The sequence below is a fragment of the Felis catus genome, chromosome C1 (assembly GCF_018350175.1).
Source record: "Felis catus isolate Fca126 chromosome C1, F.catus_Fca126_mat1.0, whole genome shotgun sequence".
NCBI classification, from domain to species: domain Eukaryota; kingdom Metazoa; phylum Chordata; class Mammalia; order Carnivora; family Felidae; genus Felis; species Felis catus.
The window spans coordinates 216265592-216282314 of record NC_058375.1 but is presented as its reverse complement, the minus strand read 5'-3'; the positions used below and the strand labels follow the sequence as shown (position 1 = coordinate 216282314).

Here is a 16723-nt window from a genome sequence, read left to right as displayed (position 1 = left end):
AGAGCTTTACTCTCACGATGGGCACAATTGACCACGCGTGCGCGCGCGCGCTCACACACACACACACACACACACACACACACACAGTTGTTTCCTTCCCCGGCGAAGGGCAGGCGGAGGGAAGGTTTAAGATACGTCTGGTGATAGCCTCTCAGCCTCCACAGCAGGTCTGGTTAACTCTGAAGACGGTGCTCCTCACTGGGTCCCACAGACACCGGGAGAACACGAGCAGATTTTTGGGGGGGGCCCTTGAAGATCACAAAATCTCGAAAACTGCCTTTGTAAAATACGGTCGTGTTAGAGGATAAAAATACTGATTCTCTCCCAACAAGGTTGAGTGACGGCGAGGCTACTGTGCATATAAAGCAGGACGCGCAGGGACAGCAGGAACAGCAGGAACATCCTAAGAACAGGGGCCCCAGCTGCTGACCCTCGCTGCGCTCCAGCTTCCGCCACCACCTCTTCTTTCCACGACGATCCGGTGCGTGACACCCACTAGACCCACAGAAACGGAGGCCCAGCATGAGGGGCACCGCCCCCCCCCCCCCGGGTCCCGCAGCTCCAGTAGGATAAGGGGGCCGAGCTGCCTGCCTCTAGAGACAGCTTTGCCCTCCCCGCCCCCGCATGATGTCCAGACCCCATTTTCCACTAAGTGGGGATGAAGAGAAGGTTCCGGCCCCAACTTCGCTTTCGCCGTACGTAAGCGGCCCCGCGTTGCTCAGAGTGTGGTGGGCGTGAGATCTCTGCAGATCCGGGGTCGGGGCCGTGGGGCAGCTCTGGCTACTGAGCAGAAAAGCGTCCGGGGACAGGGAATGGGGCGTCCCCCAGAACCGGGCCGGGAAACGGGGCGCAGAGACGCCCGACGGCTCGGAGACCACAGCCGCCGCCGCTGGTGAGGATCCCACACCGCGGATGGCCAGGGCCAACCTGGGCCCGCGAGGCAGCTGGGTCCACCCCCCACATCGAGGGTCCGCAGCCCTGCTTCCTGCCTCACCAACTCCCGACTTCCGAGTCCACGGATGGGCCGTAGGCCCCATTGGTGGAGCCTGGTCACATGATCACACCCTACCGCGAGGAATGCTGGGAAAGAGAGGATGCGAGGAGCGCTGGGAATGAGAAGAACAGGCATTTCCGGTGAAGCACCGGCACTTCCGGTTCTGCTTGCGCCCAAGATGCGCTGAGCGCTCCGTTCCTGAAATGCGGGTGCAGGTGTTGGATTCTGGGACGCCACAAAGGAATGGCCAGTCTTTACTCCGCTTGATGAGCGTCTTTAAAACCTATCACCCAGCGTGATCCGAAATGTTCAGGGGGGACATAAAGTCTTTAACTTTCAAACGATCCAGCAGAGAGGGAGAGAGAGAGAGAGACTGAGAAGAAGAGACAGAGGGAAGGAGGGTTGAGAATGCAGGCGCTGTGCATCCTTCGCAAGCGTGAATTCAGTCCCGCCGAGGGCTTGCAGTCGGCCACGGTGGGGGATGGATGCCACACAGCTTGGCAAACCTTTTCCCCCAGGCAGCTGGTTTGTTAAGCTTTTTCCAGCGCTCCGCTAGGAAGGTCTTTCCCATCTGCCTTTCCGGGCTTCCTGCAATCACCAGGTCAAGTTCACCTACGTCCCGCTCTGCTGAGTCCTTTCCTCTCCCTTACCTCTCCTTGAGCCGGTTCAGTTTGGCCCTGCCTTCAGGTCCAGAAAGACTTCCTTCTCCGCCCTTCAAGATAACAGATCGGTGAGTACTGAATGTGTCATAGAACTGCCCAGATGCAATTTCTTTTTTCTTTTTTCTTCAGTTATTTATTTTTGAGAGAGACAGAGCACCCAAGCAGCGGAGGGGCAGAGAGAGAGAGAGAGAGGGAGACACAAAATCCCAAGCGGGCTCCAGGCTCTGAGCTGTCGGCACAGAGCCCGACGCAGGGCTTGAACCCACGAACCGTGAGATCGTGACCTGAGCCGAAGGCCAACAACGCTTAACCGGCTGAGCCCCCCAGGCGCCCCTACCCAGATCCGTTTTAAAACAGACTCAGTTTTCCAGGTAACTGCCAAGTTGTTCAAGTGCCGGAACTCCCTTTTTAGACACGGTGTGCATCACTAAACGGTTACAAATGACCATGGGGACAAACCTAGTGTTCTAGGAAGCTGGTGTTTGGGGAAATGGTTTACAGAGAGGGAGATTTGTAGTTTTCCCGTCCTCAGAGCCCAGACAGCAGATCTGTTAAGTGAGGGAGGCGGGAGGCGGGAGGGGTGGGGTGGGGGGGGGTGGGGGATGGCGGGGGGGGGGGGGGTGGGGGGGTGGGGGTGGGAATAACACACAGATCTTCGGGATTAAGGGCCCCTTCGCTGCTCATTAGTGCTGGTTGTGGTCTTCTGGCCTGAACTGCTTCCCATTCAGAGCAGAAAGAAAGGAGACCAGGCCAGTTCCAAATGGGCCCGTCCGAGGAGATTCTTGGATGGGGCTCCTGCGCCCGCCCCAGCCCCCTGCAAAATGCTCCTTTTTTTTCTCTGTAGCCTTCATTGTCCCCTGGAAGCTGATTGCACAACTGGGAATATTTTCCTGAATAGGTCTTGGGACATTTTGTCAAATAGCCTCTAGCTGGGTTTTCGACAGACACTGGCTGTTTCTTTGGGAAATGTGAGTGCCCAAACGTCTTTGAGAGAGTCCTCGCCGTCTGTGTATAAAGCTGGGACCCAACGAAAGGACGCGAATGGCCACCTCGTGTGCTGTATGAACCACGAAGTGTGCGTTTCACGGCAGCGGCAGGATTTCCCCTCCATTCCTATTGAACACATAATTGCTGTACAATTAAAACGTAATTATGCTGTCAAACAGTAATTCCCCAGTTACTCTAGCGTAGTGGCTTACGACACTGTAAATGTATTTTTAAAAGAATTGTGAAAGTTTTTTTTTTTCACACGGTGTTGCTAAATCCTGCAGTAACCGGTGGCTTTCTGGGCATCCCTCCAAGAGCTTCTTAACTGTCACATTTTTAAGGTCAACTGTACAAATATTAGCTTATCATCTACTCAGGGCTTCCGAAAACATGATATTAGTTATCTGGAGTGATCTAATTAGTGCTTTGTTTGGAAAATAGAAAATAAATTATTTGTGTTTCTGAGACGTGGCACATTCCGAGAGCTCCTCAAACCTTGTCATAATTCCTTAAGGATGAAGAATTACCAACTCTCCCTTGAGGCTCTGAAGAAAGAAAAATTGGAAGGAAGGAAGGAAGGAGGGAAGGAAGGAAGGAAGGAAAAGGAAAGGAAAGGAAAGAAAAGGAAGGAGGAAGGAAGGAAGAACAAAGAGAAAGGAAAGGAAAAGAGGAAGGAAGGAAGAAGGAAGGAAGGATAGGAGGAAGGAAGAAGGGATGGAGGAAAGAAGGAAGGAAGGGAGGGAGGGAGGAAGGAAGAAGGAAGGAAGAAGGACAAAGGGAGGAGGGAAAGAGAGAGAGAGGAGGGGGGAGACACGGAGGAAGAGCGTGGGGAAGGGAAGAGGCAGGAAAGGAAGGAAGGACGGAAGGAGGGAGAGACATTGGCTTTGCTCCCCAGGCTCCAGGGAGAGGCTAGCACCTCCTTGGGTGTGCGAAGAGCCTGGTGGGCAGTGCAGGCCTCCTCCCTCCGCCCCCCTTCTGTCTTCTTGCCCCCCTCCCCTCCAGTCTTTCATCGCCTCCCCCCCCCCCCCCGGCCGTCTTCCTTTGCGTCTCTCCTTTCGTCCCATCTTTGGCTCCCATTAATGCTGACAGAGAGGGCGGATGCTGGGCTGAACCGGCAGCGGTCTCATCAGCCTCAAGAGTGCCTGGTGACGCCTCTGAGCACAGAATGCCATTCCTGTTACTTTTCCCGGACCCGCATCAACACGTCCTGAAAAGCTGGCGTCCTGAGAAAGGTGATCTCCGTCATGGAAGGTAGGGGTTCTCTGTGCCACACAGTCTGCCTCTGCTGCCCCTCCTAGAGGAGAGGCCTTGCTCCTCTCCCCTCTGCGACCCTGACCCTGAGCATGGATGGCAAGAAGGACCACAGGAGGGAGGGATTGTACTTCCACGGTCTGGTCTCACTGTTGTTTTATTAAAAAAAAATTTTTTTTTTAAATGTTTTTATTTATTTATTTATTTTTTAATTTTTTTTTTTCAACGTTTTTTATTTATTTTTGGGACAGAGAGAGACAGAGCATGAACGGGGGAGGGGCAGAGAGAGAGGGAGACACAGAATCGGAAACAGGCTCCAGGCTCTGAGCCATCAGCCCAGAGCCCGACGCGGGGCTCGAACTCACAGACCGCGAGATCGTGACCTGGCTGAAGTCGGACGCTTAACCGACTGCGCCACCCAGGTGCCCCGAAAAAAAAATGTTTTTATTTATTTTTGAGACAGAGAGAGACAGAGCATGAACAGGGAGGAGCAGAGAGAGAGGGAGACACAGAATCCGAAGCTGGCTCCAGGCTCCGAGCTGTCGGCACAGAGCCCGACGCAGGGCTCGAACTCACGGACTGTGGTCTCACTGTTGTTTTCAAACAAGGTACACATTCGCAGAAAATTACATAGCAATCCTACGGACTTAGGTAAGAATGAAAGATTTACGTTCTCGTGTTCTTGGTGGTGCCTTCGGCACGAGTGAAAACCAAACGAACAGAAAGTCAGGCAAACAACAGAAAAAAAAGGAAAAAAAAAAACCCAACCCTGCAGGCCTCCGGGTTCTCCAGATCCGGAGATTTCAGCTTGGGTCATGAGCTCATGGGGTTGTGAGTTCGAGCCCCAGATGGGGCTCTACAGTGACAGTGCAGAGCCTGCTTGGGATTCCCTCTCTCTCTCCCCCTTTCTTTCTCTCTCTCTCTCTCCCTCGCTCTGTCTCTCCCCCCTCTCAAAATAAATAAATAAACATTAAAAAAAATAATACTCACCTTAAAAGGGTGTTTGTTAGAAAAATAAAAAAAATAAAACGTCCTCATGGACCGTCTTGAGATTTGAGCATGCAAATCGTGTGGGACCAACAGACTGTCTTGGCTTATAAGATTCTTAAATTAGAAGCAACAGAAATACGGTGGAGGAGGGTCAGGGGCGAAATGTGAGATTCTTAAGTTGTAAACAGCGGAGGTAAAATTTGGACGCATTGAGTCAAAGTGGGCCACACCATACGGCTTCTGGAGCGTCCCCTGCAGCCAGGAGCAGAGAGAGGCAGTGTAGGACTCGGAGGCTGTAGGACTGTCTCCACCGCTGTCCCCTGTCCCCTCTCGGTCCCTGCCTTTCTCTCTGCGGACAGCTGTCCTTTGCCTCTGTGTCCCACGCGATGGGGGGGCCGGCTCCGCTCGCCGCTCTCACAAGGCTGACCTCACTCATATGCTACCTGACTGATGAAAACGGGTTCCCCTTTAAATTCCCGGGGTGGAAATCTGGCCCAGCCTAGGTCAAGTGTCCCCCGCGGAACACCCCCCCCCGTCCCCCCCAGGGATGGGCCGGAGGGTGGGGTCAGCTAGAGCAGAGAGGGTGTGTGCGCCCTGCTGGACCTGCAGCTCAGGGCTGCTTTGCAGGGAAGGAGGAATCCTTGTGACCTGAGAGTCTGACACAGCATCGCACGGCCAGGGTCTCGAGGGAGGGTGGTAGTGTGGAGGCGGCCCAGCCGAATCGCCCCCTTCCTGCCGTGTGCCCCCCTCCCCCGCCATGACTCTTTCTCTCCTAGTCTCGTTGTGTGTCCGAAAGATTGAAGCTGTCCTATTTGTTTCGGAGAGACTCACGGGGATTACGCGCGTAGAACTCTAGAACAAGCAGGTGGTGGTTTTGTTTTACTCATCTGCAGGTGTTGGTGTCTTTCTCTAAGGAGGAAAGTGACGGTCACGTGTCGCTGAGGTGTGCTGGGGCTTGAGGAGAGCGTGGGGCCGGGCCTCCTCTTTTTCTTTTTTTTTTTTTTTAATTTTTTTTTTTTAACGTTTTATTTATTTTTGAGACAGAGAGAGACAGAGCATGAACGGGGGAGGGGCAGAGAGAGAGGGAGACACAGAATCGGAAACAGGCTCCAGGCTCTGAGCCATCAGCCTAGAGCCTGACGCGGGGCTCAAACTCACGGACTGCGAGATTGTGACCTGAGCTGAAGTCGGACGCTTAACCGACTGAGCCACCCAGGCGCCCTGCCTCCTCTTTTTCAAAAATGTTTCTTTATCGGCCGGTTTTGAAAGAGAGAAAGAGAGAGCGAGCGGGGTGGGGCGGAGAGAGAGGAGAGAGAGAATCCCAAGCAGGCTCTGTGCTGAGTGTGAACTCGGGGCTCGATCTCGTGAACGGTGAGATTATGACCTGAACCCACATCGAGAGTTGGATGCTCAACCGACTGAGCCACCGAGGTGCCCCGGGTGGGCCATCCTATTAAATGTGGCCGGGAACCAATGGAATCTGTTGGTGAGCACCCAGGGCCAGAAATGAACCTCTAGTCAAAATGCTAGAGAAAAGTCACAGTTTTCACTGAAAGAATGCTGACACTGAGTGGTAACACCGAGACAACCAGATTGAACTTCTCATAGAAAACTGAGCTCCATAGAGACCAGAGTATAACGACTCTTTACATTCTGGTTAAAAAAAAAAACAAAAAAAAAAAAACCTCTACATCATATAAAAAAAAGATGTTATAAATGCTCATGATCTTTTTTCAAAGATACAATAATAATATTTATAATAATCTCAGCCAAGTGCTATGCTATGTGCCAAGTACTGTGCTACGAGTTTTTCATGTGCTATTCTGAATTTAATTCTCCAAACAACCCAAGACATAATGAATGCCGTCTTGATTCTGCGGTCAAGGAAACCGACGCTCCACGAGTCCCAGATCTCAGGATAAGCAGGTGAAAACTCACACTCGGGGCTCACTGTGGGATCTAATGCAACAGCTGTAAGGTGCACAGGCAGGATTCATGCAGCCCAGCGTGGGCCAGTGTGTGCTTTTAAGAACGTTTTCTTAAAATGAACCTTACATGGAATAGACAACATGGGGCTGAAGTCTTTAATGTATATTTTTGAGAAAGAGAGAGACAGAATGCGAACAGGGGAGGGGCACGGAGGGAGACACAGAATCCCAAGCAGGCTCCAGGCCCCGAACTGTCAGCACAGAGCCCGGTGCGGGGCTCGAACTCATGAACCATGAGATCATGACCTGAGGGAAAGTCAGACGCTCAAGCGACCGAGCCACTTAGGCGCCCCAAGGGCCGAAAAGGAAACATTTGCTCTAAAATGGGAGGTGAAAACATCCCTGACTGACTGAGTTTGCAGGAAGGGAACGAAGAGGACAGCAGAGGCCAGCGGGAGTTTCTGGAAGGATGGTTTTGCCAGTGCCAGGAACTGGACATTCGCTCAGAGGTGGGACACTAAGGGTCCTTTCTAGAAGGCTCCAAATGGAGAGGAAGCTCCACTGAGCCCCACTGGCCCAGAGACAAGAAACCCCTGGGCTGCGAAGTTCAGGGTCTGTCTTTTCCAGGGGTGACTGAAGGGCTCACTGGTCCCAGGAGGCCACTGTCCCCCTGAGTCCCTGAGGACAGGGGCTGCTTAATTAGGTTGGCCAATGAGTTCGTTAAGTCTGGGGGTCACAGACTTGAAGGTGTGTCCCTGGGGGGATCTCCAGTTGAGCAAGGACAAAGCGTCCTTGACTATGAACACATGGTAAAACCCAGGGGACAACCTCAAAGGCAGGAGAGCCCAGCGCAGGCCAGTGGGGCTGCTGAGACCCCCCCTCTTTGCTGCTCTGTGTCCTTGCACCTGCCCTCACCTGCCTTGGTTTCTTCCCTCCGCTGTCTGCCCCCACCCCAACCATTTTTACCTGTCCAGTCCTTTCTGATCCTTCACCTCTCAGGCTGTGTCCTCCAGGAAGCCCGCACAGCCCCTCGGAGTGGGCGTCCGAGTACCAGCAGGTGCCCCGCTTCATGCTCATCACCTTACACTGGCGTCTACTTACGGGATGCTCTGACCTTAGAGCGGAAGTTCTTCAAAGAATTCTGTCCTGTTTCTTGTCGCATCTCCAGCGACCAGCGCGGGACCTGGTGCAAAGTAACTGTTCAAGAAACGCGTTGTCCGAAGCCTCAGTGGCAGGAAGAGAAGCATCACTCGGAGCAGCTGTAGTGACACGCGTGGGAGGAAGCCTTTGGGACAAGCACGCACTCTTGAAGCTAGACAGTGGTTCCGGTTTGCATCATACTAGAGTAACACCTGCCCCCCCCACCACCCCGCCACCCCAGGAATTCAGGAGGGGCTGTCTGCCTGTGCACATGGCGCCACCAGGCGGCAAGGACAGGAACACGGTTTCAGATTCTTCCAGCTGGCCTGACTTAAAATTATGTGAGTCACGATGTTTTGACTTTAAGGCACAGAATTATTTCAAGTCTTTTGCACATCGTTAAAATATATTCGTTTAAAAATATGCTATTTTCAGGGGGCGCCTGGGTGGCTCAGTCGGTTAAGTGTGGGATTCTTGATTTCCGCTCAGGTCATGATCTCCCCGTTCATGAGATCGAGCCCTGTGTCAGGCTCTGTGCTTGCAGAGTAGAGACTGCTTAGGATTTGCTCTCCGTCCCTCTCTCTCTCTCTCTCTGCCCCTCCCCTGCTTACTCTCTCTCTTTCAAAAAAAATAAACAAACGTTAAAAAGATAAAAATATTATGCTATTTAAAATTTGCCTGAAGCAGGCTTCATGCCCAGCATGCACCCCCATGCAGGGCTTGAACTCACGACTCTGAGACCAAAATCTGAGCTGAGATCAAGAGCCGGGGGTTCAACCCCCTGAGCCACCTAGACGCCCCTCAGATTTGCATGATTTAAATTCACAAACGTAGTGTTCTATTGGAGTGTAAGCAAAAGGCGAAGGTGGCCCGAGAATTCCTGAAGCCAGCGCTGGAGCGCAGGTCCCCTGGGGTCCCTGCCCTGTACCTGCACCTGCCCAGGGGATTTCATAACCAGGTGAGGCCGCTCGCCCCCGGGGCGCAGATGTCCACTCCCTGAAGAGCAGTGGTGGTTCCGAAAGGGAAAAACGCTGGCTCGGTGTGACCACCGCCGAGAAGCAGGGCGCCCCGCGAGTCGCGGCTTTCCCGTGGTGCCTCCCCCAAGCAGTTCAGTCGGCTGGCGTGGATGGATGGCTAATAGCACGATTCGTCCATCCACTCAGCCTCAGCCCTCTGAGGGATGTTTGCAGGGACGACTCTGGGATGACGATCAGAGCGCTCCGGGGCTTGTGGCGAATACCCAACGGGAGGCAGACCCGCTTCGGGACTGTCTCGATCCCCAGCACTGGTCTCTGGGGTCTGAACCCAAGACAAACCGAAGCGTCATCATATTTTCCCCTTGCTTAGAACACAGAGATTCTTGGAAACTGCAACTCCGTGAATTTCAGGGGATAGGACTTTACACTAGCTTGTTCCTAGATTAGGACTTCAGGGGAAAGAGAGCATTTTCGGGGCTGTTGGCGCTCTCTGGGCCTGGGTGTTTCTGGGTCAAGTAAGTGGAAGCTGGTTACACAGCCTGAAGCCCTGTAGCAGCCGTGGCTGCGGGAGCGAAGTTGCACCATGAGCCTTCAGGGGACTGAGGACAACACAACACGGGTGGGACTCGAGAGCCCCATCCAGGTTTAGAGTCGGTTCTCACGCGCTGAACCTCTCTGAGTCCCATTCCTGCCATCTGTAGAATGGGCAGAACAAACGATCTACTTTGTGGTGTCTTTTTTTTTTTAATTTTTTTTCAATGTTTTTTATTTATTTTTGGGACAGAGAGAGACAGAGCATGAACGGGGGAGGGGCAGAGAGAGAGGGAGACACAGAATCGGAAATAGGCTCCAGGCTCCGAGCCATCAGCCCAGAGCCCAACGCGGGGCTCGAACTCACAGACCGCGAGATCGTGACCTGGCTGAAGTCGGACGCTTAACCGACTGCGCCACCCAGGCGCCCCTGTGGTGTCTTTTTATATGAGGAATGATGGATAAGAAGAACAGAGCTGGGTCATACGTAAAAGGATGGAATATAGAATGCTTTCAAATCTCGTCAAGATGACAGAAGATGCATGCATACCCCTCCACACGGCATTTAAAGATAGATGAGAAAAAGACAAATAACCCGATAGAAAAATGGGCGATGAATAGGGCAAGCAACTAACAGAAGAAATACAAACAGCCTTTCAGTTTGGAAAACGTTGTACAACATGATAACTGTGATTAACGATGCTGTATCGTGTGTTTGCAAGTTGCTGAGAGAGTAGATCTTCAAGGTTCTGTTTCTGAGAAATATTTATTCAAGTAATCTCTACACCCGACATGGGGCTCGAACTCACAACCCTGAGATCAGGAGTCGCATGCTCTTCCCACTGAGCCAGCCTGGCGCCCCTCAAAGGCTCTCCTTATAAGCCTTATAAGGAAAAAGCCATCATAACTATGCGAGGTGATGAATGTTAACTGATTGTATTGTGGTGATCCCTTTGTAACACATAACGTATATATCAAATCATTCTGTCGTACGCCTTAATAAACTCACCCGGTGGCGTATGTCAACTATATTTCAATAAAACTGGAAAAGAAAATCAATAGACTTAGGAAAACTGTAAAACCTACTAGCAACCAAAGAAATGCAGATTGAAGGGTTGAATTATTTGCTCTGCTGGGTTGAAGACACCGGGGGCTGGTAACATCTGGAGCGCTGAGGGCCCGGGTAGGCAGGCATCGCTCCACACCAAATTGTGTGGACTGGAACAGGCTTTGCAAAGGGCAATTTCAGATTATATATGAAAACCTTAAGTTTCTCATCCTTTGGTATCAGAGTTTCACTTAGAGGAATTTATTTAGGTTAAGGAGTGGTAGCCCAAGTGCATAAAAGTATATATATAAGGATATTTAAAATAAGGTTTTGCCAGAAAGATGTCAAGAGGGGAAAAAAAAATCCCTTCTATTACCTCTCCAAGTTCCATGAAATATCAACCCCCAGATATGAATGCACGCAAACTCGGGACTGAGAAATGTGTTTAAATCTCACCCCTGTTGCGATAAGGTAAGCTTTATTTCGCAAAGCAAAATGTGAATTACAGCTTAACTTGCCGTCACGTTGAACATCCCACAAACTGTGGTCGAGTTTCTTTACAGTAAGTTTTGGGGGATGAAATAGCACAAGTTTTGCCAAGAGTAGAAACTTGTGTCTGGGTACAAATTAGCCCCTGCTCATTTTGTTATGGTGACCCCGTGATTCAAGAAATCATAGACTAATACCTCGGGAGAGCTAACGAGCTCCATGAAATGGCTGGATTGCATTCAAGGGAAAGATACTGGCCGAGTTTCTGAGAACTTGGGTAAAATTATTGAGCAAACGGATTTCTGTGCCCTCTGTGGTTTGGCCAAATTTGGTGGTTAGAGAGATTCCACAGGAGGCAGGAAAGTGGTTCCACAGCCCGCTCTATAAATGAGGAAGAGTTCATGTGACCCTCGAGTACTTATTTTCTACTCCATTGAAAGGCTGTGGGTTGTGTAAAGTCGTGAACCTATTTGATGCACAAACAGCATAGCGCTGAAATGTGTAGAGCGAAAATCATTGGAATTGCTAAAAGACATGATCAAGACACGAAAATAATGGGAGACGTGAATGCACCAGCTCAGAATTGGCCAGATGGAGACAAAATTAAGGAAGAAAGCAGATCGCACATTCCAATTAACATATTTATTTTAATAGGCACACATTGAGTTTTGTACCCTACGCATAGACGCAAAGCTTCTTTTCCCCTCAAATAACCATGGAATGTTTACAAAAGTTGGTGATATGCAGGTTAAAGGAAAACTCAATGGTATGTTCCAAGGTCAAAATTACGTAGGTCGTGCTATCTAACCAAAAGGTATTAGATCCGGAAACAGATTGCAAGAAAATAATGAAAAATGAAATTTAAGTATGGGACATTCTGAAAGAACTCTTTTCAAATAGTTTCGAGTCAAAGAGCAAATCAATGATTGTCAAAGTAGATTTACAAATGAATCAGAAAGTAATAACGCTGATAAAGTTCAAATCAAACCTGTGAGTTGCCGATTTAAATTCATAGTTCTACAGTGCTTTACCATCAGATAGGAAAGGTATGAAAGAATTAACAATCCAACTCAGGAAGTTACAGAGAAATAAGCCAAAAAAAAGCGAAACAGGCATTGATCATGATAAAAGAACATGATAAGGTGGAAATAAAATGTGTAGAAATAGTCAGTAGAGCCAAGGTCGGGTTCTTTGAAAAGATGAGCAAAATAGAAACTTTCAGGAAGTATGATCAAGGAGAAAAAAAGGAAAGAAATTAAAACCTACCGCATTTGGATTTTTAAAAAGAGAATATACCCACAGAGATAAACGAAAACATTTTTTAAGGTTTATTTATTTATTTTGAGGGGGGCGAGGGGGAGAGAGAGAGAGAGAGAGAGAGAGAGAGAGAGAGAGAAAGAATCCCAAGCAGGCTCCTCACTGTCGATGCAGAGCCCAAGGCCGGGCTCAAACTTACGAACCACAGGATCATGACCTGAGCCGAAATCAAGAGTCGGACACTTGAATGAGCCACCCAGGCGCCCCATAAACTAAAACTTTTAAGGCGAATAACATGTTTTTTCCCTCATAGATGTAGTGTTCTTGATAGCAACAAATAAGGAAATGTTTATTTCCTTATTTGGAAATAGGATAAATCAAATGTAGCCTATCGGTTCCACACAATACTGTGCTGCCATGAAAAAAAAATGAGGGGTGCCTGCGTGGCTCAATTGGTTGAGTATCCGACTTCGGCTCAGGTTGTGATCTCATGGTTTGTGGGTTCAAGCCCCGCGTCAGGCTCTGTGCTGACAGCTCCGAGCCTGGAGCCTCCTTCGGATTCTGTGTCTCCCTCTCTCTCTGCCTCTACCCCACTCGTGCTCTGTCTCTCTCTCAAAAATAACATTAAAAAAAAATCACCTGGGGCGAAAAAAATGACTGGATTTTATGTCCTAATCTAGAAAAACCGTAAGTGTGTATAGAGAAAATCTGGGATTGTCACGAGCCCTGGGGACACCAGCCCACTACTGTGCTGTAAACTCCACGGCAATCGTTTGCCTTAATTTCCCCTGAGTATTCTATATCTACGTCCCCGGCAACAGTGATGGAATTGTCGATTAAATTAGAAGTTCCGGGGTGTCTGGGTGGCTCAGTCAGTTCAGCGTCTGACTCTTGATTTCGGCTCAGGTCATGATCTCACAGTTCGTGAGTTCGAGCCCCACGTCGGGCTCTGTGCTGACAGTGTGGAGCCTGCTTGGGATTCTCCCTCTCTGCCCCTCCCCTGCTCTCAAACATGTGCCCTCTCTTTCAAAATAAATAAATAAACTTAAAAAAATTAATTAGAAGTTTCATGAGATAAATTTTCCCTCTGCTTTTAAAAACAGAATGATCCATTTAGTAGAATCATAAATGTATCAGTCAGTACATTTCCCCATGTGATTCTCATAAGTGGAACCACCCACGTCTTTTAAATACTCAGTGATGCTGGGGGTTGGGGGTGGGAACATGCTTTCTTTTACATAGTACATTGATTATTTTAAAAATCTGACATGAATCAAAATTCGCCCATACAAACAGCGGTAAATACATTCACGGGGTCCTCATACACAGCTCAAGGGGAAGTATGTGGGGGTCATAACCGCATGTCAGTGTCCAAGCTGTCATGTCCACGCTAATTAACACAGCCAGATGCTGGGAAGGACACTTGGGGTAGCGGTGTGTGAACAGCAGGGTAGGGAAGGGCGGGAGGGAGGGTCACACCGGTAAATACAAATGCAGAAATCAGTGTGGACCCTGTGGCACGGTTTTAGCTGGATGACGCATGGGTTTCCTTTAGTCGAATCTCTACGCAGACCTCTGGACTCAAAGGGAGGTTGAGAAAGGTGTGCAGAGTCCCTGGGTCAGCCCTCAGCTCCACCTGCCGTGCTGTCCCACCCAGTCAGCCCCAGTGTCCTTGTGCGACACAAGCAGACGCACCAGCACCCACTTTGGTGGGTCCTTCGGGGAGTAAATGAGGCCATGGCACCTGCAAGGTATTTGGTGGGAGGCTGAGTTAGAAGCGTAGGATTTGGAAATTGGATGAGTCTTCAACATCGCAAAGTCCAAGCTCCTGACGTTGTAGGTGAGGGGCTGAACCCCAGAAAGAGCAAGAGATTTCCTAGCTGTTTCTAGAAGACTGAGCCTTGGGATTCATGTCTCCAAACTTCTGTGGAAAGCTTGAGTTGTCCATCACTCTTTGTCTCGTTAATGAGACTTCGAATGACAACTGACGTTTACGACTGTTCATCCCGTGCCAAATACTCTTCATTCGTTGTCCTAATTAATTCTGCCAACAACCCTATGAAGCTGGTATTATTATTTTTTAAATTTCTTTTAAAGTTTATTTTTTATTTTGAGAGAGACGGACAGAGAGAGAGAGAGACGGGGGGGGGGCAGGAAAAGAGGGAGAGAGAATCCCAAGCAGGCTCCGTGCTGCCAGCACAGAGCCCGAAGTGGGGCTCGATCTCACCAACCGTGAGTTCGTGACCCGAGCTGAAATCAAGAGTTGGGCGCTTAGCCAGTTGGGCCACCCAGGTGCTCCATGAAGTTGGTATTATTATTACCCTTTTATAGAGGAGGAAACCTAGGCTTAGGAAGTTGGGAAACCTGCCTACACTTGTGGCCGGTACCTGGTGGTGTAGAGCCAAGACCCAGTGGTAGGATCTAGGACGCTGCCCGTAGCTATGACCCAATCGGGTTCCCCACCTCCCTCCAGGAATCTGTGTGCCACCCACCCCTCAGCAGTAATGAGAACTCTGTCTCATTCTCCAAACAAATATCACTCATGTAGTAGAGTTCATGCATGTACATAAGAACAAATATATCGTGTCTCCACATAGTGCATTTAAACCGCGAATGTATGGGGCACCTGGGTGGCTCAGTCGTTTAAGCCTCCAACTTCGGCTTAAGTCATGATCTCACTGCTCATGGGTTCGAGCCCCATGTCCGCTTCTGGGCTGACAGCGCAGAGCCTGGAGCCTGCTTCAAGTTCTGTGTCTCCCTCTCTCTCTGCCCCTTCCCCACTCGTGCTCTGTCTCTCACTCAGACATAAATAAAGCATTAAGAAAAAAAGTTAAAAAGTGAGTGTAACCACATGCATCTTTTTCAAGTATGTTTTCTGTTATATGAATAGTTTCCCTAGTTTTATGGCCCAGGAAAGAAAACAAGAATTAAAGAAAATACAGACACACATACCCATTTGCATATGTGCTTTCCTCCTTACTCTCTTCTATTTTCAAAACATCTAACTTGTTCTGTCTTCAGAATATTTATGCTTGAATTGAAATGGCCTAAGGCAAAGTGAATTTTCAAGGGACATCACTCCTCACTGATCTTCAATGATCTTCAGGATCCTCAATGATCTTCAATGACGTCAATCTTCAATGATCTTTTGTTACACCTGAATTAAGCAAGATACACGATACAGTCGTTTTGCAGTGCAGAACCTCTCCCCAAAATGTGCACGCCCTTTCCCCATCGGTGGGGGACGTTGCAAGTCTTTTCAGGGCTTCTGCTCTCAAATCAGCTTCCGGAAAAGTTGAGCATTTTAATAATCGTGAGAAATCCAAAGGGGTGAGTCTCAAAGGGAAAATGAGGTCACTGCAGTGGTCCTGGACCTCTGTGCTGTCACTGTGTCTTTTGGGAAGGTGTTGAACAGAACAGCGACTCTTTAACGAAATCTGTAAATTAGTCACTTAATTGGCAGCAAGAATTTCTGCCAAGGCTGAAGTAGGAGGGTCTCTCCCACTGTCTGACCTGAACCCTCGGTGAGGGGCATGTTTCTAGTGAGTGAGGACAAGCGCGCAAAAAATTTTTCATTCCGTAGAAAGCAGTTAGAACAAAACAACAAAATGCACAAGCCCTTGGCCTCCACGTTTTATTTTTATTTTTTTAACATGAAATTTATCATCAAATTGGTTTCCATACAATACCCAGTGCTCACCCCAACAGGTGCCCTCCTCAATGGCCATCCCCCCCTCCACCACCCCCCACGAACCCTCAGTTTGTTCTCAGTTTTTAAGAGTCTCTTATGGTTTGGCTCCCTCCCTCTCTAACTTTTTTTCCCCCTTCCCCTCCCCCGTGGTCTTCTGTTAAGTTTCTCAGGATCCACATAAGAGTGAAAACATATGGTATCTGTCTTTCTCTGTATGACTTATGTCACTCAGCATCACACTCTCCAGTTCCATCCACATTGCTACAAAAGGCCATATTTCATTCTTTCTCATTGTCAAGTAGTATTCCATTGTGTATATAAACCACAATTTCTTTATCCAGTTCGTGAGTTGATGGACACTTAAGCTCTTTCCATAATTTGGCTATTGAAAGTGCTACTCTAAACATTGGGGTACAAGTGCCCCTATGCGTCAGCACTCCTGTATCCCTTGGGTAGATTCCTAGCAGTGCTATTGCTGGGTCATAGGGTAGATCTATTTTTAATTTTTTGAGGAGCCTCCACACTGTTTTCCAGAGCGGCTGCACCAGGTTGCATTCCCACCAACAGTGCAAGAGGGTTCCCGTTTCTCCACATCCTCGCCAGCATCCCTTGTCTCCTGATTTGTTCATTTTAGCCACTCTGACTGGCGTGAGGTGGTATCTCAGTGTGGTTTTGATTTGTATTTCCCTGGTGAGGAGCGACGTTGAGCATCTTCTCATGTGCCTGTTGGCCATCTGGATGTCTTCTTTAGAGAAGTGTCCATGTTTTCTGCCCATTT

At 49.3% G+C, this 16723-nt stretch overlaps 1 long non-coding RNA gene across 1 annotated transcript; it reads left to right on the top strand.

Moving 5' to 3' along the window:
• The first annotated feature begins 1474 nt into the window (after positions 1 to 1474).
• LOC123379318 lies at positions 1475 to 5929 on the top strand. Its single transcript, XR_006583648.1, has 3 exons — positions 1475 to 2027; positions 3733 to 3894; positions 4358 to 5929. It is a non-coding gene; the product is annotated as an uncharacterized LOC123379318 (long non-coding RNA).
• The last annotated feature ends 10794 nt before the right edge of the window (positions 5930 to 16723 follow it).